The sequence below is a fragment of the Athene cunicularia genome, assembly GCF_003259725.1.
Source record: "Athene cunicularia isolate RWA chromosome 14 unlocalized genomic scaffold, athCun1 chr14_part1, whole genome shotgun sequence".
NCBI classification, from domain to species: domain Eukaryota; kingdom Metazoa; phylum Chordata; class Aves; order Strigiformes; family Strigidae; genus Athene; species Athene cunicularia.
Window position 1 is genome coordinate 6,650,311 of NW_020799118.1, and position 4,116 is coordinate 6,654,426.

Genomic DNA, 4,116 nt, shown 5'->3' on the forward strand with positions numbered 1-4,116 from the left:
GTGTAGAAGGACTGTGCCTTCCTCTTTCGGGGCGCACGTTAGGGGGAGCGATCCCCCGTGCACCGGCGCCGCAATAAAGAGAGTGCGCCGCTCAATGCTGCATCGGCGTTAAGAGGTTTGTTCCCGATTTCGGTGACAGTGGCATCGCTTTGTATCCTTAAACTTGTGTTAAATAAGAGGTTCACATTTTGGGACATCAGAGTCTTCTTGTTCCTCTTGTCCAGGGCTTGCTTCAAAAATACCATGAAGGAACGCAGCAGGATGCAAACGCTATGGCTGACCACCCGTTCAGTTAGCATGTGGGGCCTGAGTACATCTGTGGTGGTGCAATTCCTCCCCCCAACTCTTTGCTGGGCTGCTTGGTGTGATTCCAACCCCCTTCCTGGACACCATACCAACCTAGGGTGGAAAGGACTGCAAATGGCAGTGAACCAGAACATTAAGGCACTCCCCCAACATGCCTGGCTCCTGCTGTCCCTGTCGCTTGGGAATGGCTGTAAGAGTCCATCACCTCCTGACAGCCTGGTATGCCTATACCTGGGGTGTGGTCAAGGGAAAACAATAACAGAATTGCACATCCATCAAGTTCTTGTGTAGCTGGTGAGAGACACCTGAATACTTCATTATTCAAGCTGGGCCGGGGTGAAAAAGTGTCTGACAAAAATCAGTTATCTTGGACCCTATAAGTAGCAACCCCAAATGAGACCCTTTGAGGTCTCCTGAACTGCAGCAGGACTGTGACCAGCATCTCCCCTGGGTTGGGACACCTCTCAGGCATTAACTCCTCAAGGGACCATCCACTGATAGAGCTGATGGAAGACCAGGGTGAAGTCAACCCTCTTGAGTCTCAATTATCACCTGTTGAGGAATGCTGATGCATGGTGAGTACTTAACTCTAAATGTTATTGATAAAAAGGTAAGTTCTCAAAGTAATTTAGAGGTATGTGTTTATGATCAGTAAATTGATGTAATTGAGAACTTACCTTTTTATCAATAACATTTTATGGTTTGATTATGAAAACTGATTATCCACATAGATTCTTATTGCCAATAAAGCAATTCAAAAATCACATACTTAAGTTGATGACACTGAAAAGGAATGAAAGGGCTCAAACAGGCAGAGGAGAAGGATATATCTTAAGGGCAATTGTGAAATACTGAGACATGGAATTAAAGCACAGGAACTTCCGTAACTACTTTAAAAAAAACCCAACTCTTTGTAGGTGTTCTTGCCTTCATGCTGGTAGATTGGCGTAGAATAAAACTAATACATGTTTTAGCTATTTTTCCATGAGAACAAGCCATAACTTGCCCTCATCCTTCAATAAGTCACTCTGGAGGCTAGTACCAGAGGGCAAGAATTCAAGCCTATTGCTTTTTTCCCTTCTCCTTTTCACAGATCTCTAGGATGATTTTTGCCAGGTGGGATTTTTTTTTCATAGCAAAGGCTGGTGCTGTGTGTCTGTCTGCAGCCCTCCTGAGAGGCTGGGCTGTGCCTCAGCCTGAGAGCATCAGCTGGTTTAAAACAGAGCGGGACACCTCCATGAAGCCCACTTACATGGGTGGTTTTGGTTCATTGGTTGAGCATTACATTTCATGGGTCTCATTTGAACAACTTCCAGTTGATCATTCCTGAAAATTCGGGAGATGGAAATTGAAACCCCTTGGTAGCATTCCTGAAAAATCATTTAGTATTGTTCAGCATTCATGTTAAGAGTGTGATTCATATGCCAGATAGGCGTGTGTATTGCATCACCAGAGCCTAAGTACCCTCTATTGGTTCCTTGAAACCAACCAAGCGTGTGCTGTCTTTGTGTGTGGCTGTGAATACAGAACTGGGCCAGTCCTGCCTTAAATAGGAATACTTATGGTGTAATACTTCCTTAGCGGTGTCATCTGGGCTGTCAGTTTTGCTTTTTATTTATGTTCCTTGTCTTACCCCTAAGAATACAAAGAAGAAAGGTAATACACTTGCTGATTAATTGGACTCTGAAACTCCATGTGATAGAAAAATATTTGGTTAATGACCCCATAAGAACAAATTTAAATAAAGATTAGAGGAATTGAAACACGTTTGACTTCCCCAGGAATTTTGTGAGAACATTCTCCATTCTTTTTTTTTATTTTTCAGTTGAGAAAGCTTTTTAGACACTTGGAAATATTTCAGTGAATTTTATGGATGATAGCAATCCCAGGTGGGAAAACAGGAAAACAAGCGTGCTGAGGAGGAGAAAATGGATGATTCTGTCAGAGCCTGACAGTCACATGCAGGGAGACCAGTAGGTTCCTCTTGTGCATTATTTGTCCAAGATACCATATTCACAAAGGCAGAAGTTTTCAGTCTGTGGTGAACATGGAAAGCGGTGCTCTATCAGTTCCCACAATTCTGGAGATCCCTCTGCAACATTTAGTAACACCACACATTTCTAGGACACTTTTTCTTTCATATAGTTCCTCTTCATAATGTCACAACTCAGAAATGCTTTTTAACATTCATGAAAGTTTTGAGTTATTGTTTTAACTCTGGGGGGATCTTGCATTCAACTACTGCCAAGCTTTGCCCTGTGGCCTGTGCAGCACACAGGCAGCCTGTGGATCAGTACACCAGATCTGCAGACAAGTCCTCTGCAGTCATGACAGGAATGTTGCTTTGGGCAAAATGTAAAAGTAGTATTAGAAAACTACTTAAATCCATGATGAATGTGTCTGTTACAGGATAGACGTGTTTTACCCAGTTTAGGAGCTGGGAAAGCACTAGCCATTTGGTAAAAGTTATCCTCAGCCATTATAACAGCACAGCTTCTGAACACAGAGCAGGTTGGTTTGTTATCAATTCCCCACTGACTAGTGACGGTGCCTTTAATCCAAAGGTTGACAGGAGTGTTTTTCATTTGTTTGTTTGTCTTTTAATCTTGCTGACAAGAGAGTTATTTAAGAATAGGTGCTGGAAGTTTTAAGATGTGTGTTTTTCTGGGGAGATAAAATATGCCAAAATGGTGTAACAAGCTGTATTAACACAAGTGGCTGGAGTTCTGTAATTCTATACAGTATTAGCAAAAAGGAAAAAAAAGTAATGGGCAGACCACAAGTCTGGGACAGCAGAGCCAGTCTTACTGTGTTTCCCTTTTCACCTGTACCTGTCCCGGTGGTGGGTTCCATTTGAGGATGCCTCTGTGTTCAGAGGACAGCATCTGCCTTTGGGAAGGGCTCTGGGCACCAGCCTGGTGGGTGTGCTGGGGTAACCCCAGTCCAGCTGGCAGCGTTCAGCTGCTGCAGAGTGATTAAAGTAAGGGAGGCATCCCTGCTGAGCTGCTCTGGGACAGAAATTCCTTCAAGAGGCATCACCCTGGTACTTTATTGGCTTCTCTGCATTGCACCCTACCTGGAGCTCAGCTGGAGCTTTGTCCAGCCCACAGTTGTGCCAATGTCTGCTTGAAATGAAGACATGTAGGGAGAGGGGGAAGGCAAGAAAAATCATTATCTGTGCCACACTAAAGGAAAAGGAGTTCCTTCTGGTCCCTACAAGGTACAGAAAGACAGGGCTGGTATTAAATTTACCATCCAGGAGCTGCTCATTACAGCATGTATTAGTGTGAATCAGCTGCTTTTTTCGCCCCTAGATGAGCCTTCATGTAATACAAATAAAAATATGTGAGGTCAAGGTTGCTGTTTATCTCAGCTCTACAAATGATCAATCCAGCTATAAAGGTAACAACACATCATGTGCCTGAAAACCATTTCTCTCTGTCCTTTTATTGTGTTATGGCGATCCATGCCAAAAGCAAAGCATGTTTTAACTCACGGAGGGACGGAGACTGAGTGTCTTGGCGGTCAAACAGAAATAAGGCAGCGTGTTCTACAGCAGGTGACACGAAAGGACTTGTTTTCCTTTCGCTCTCCGAGCTGTGGGAGCAGGAGCTCAGCTCCCCCTTTCCGGGGGTGCAGTTAGTGCACAGCCCGTGCGAGGGAAGGAAGGGAAGCGAAGCGGGCGGCCGCGGCGGCCCCGAGCCCGCTCATGGCTGCGCGGGGGAAGCCTCGCTGCTGTTTCCGGGCGTTAACGGAGCCGGCGGGGCGGGGGCGAGCTCCCCGCCGGGGCCGCCTTCCCCTCAGCGGGAA

General features: G+C 45.3%; 1 protein-coding gene across 1 annotated transcript in view; it reads left to right on the forward strand.

Annotated features, from left to right (window-relative positions):
• The first annotated feature begins 3,830 nt into the window (after positions 1-3,830).
• The window catches only part of TMC5 (transmembrane channel like 5), a 27,199-nt gene continuing 26,913 nt past the window's right edge, over positions 3,831-4,116 (forward strand). The window contains exon 1 of the mRNA XM_026859025.1: positions 3,831-3,865. The gene's annotated coding sequence lies outside the window, so the exon portion shown is untranslated. The remainder of the gene's footprint in view (positions 3,866-4,116) is intronic.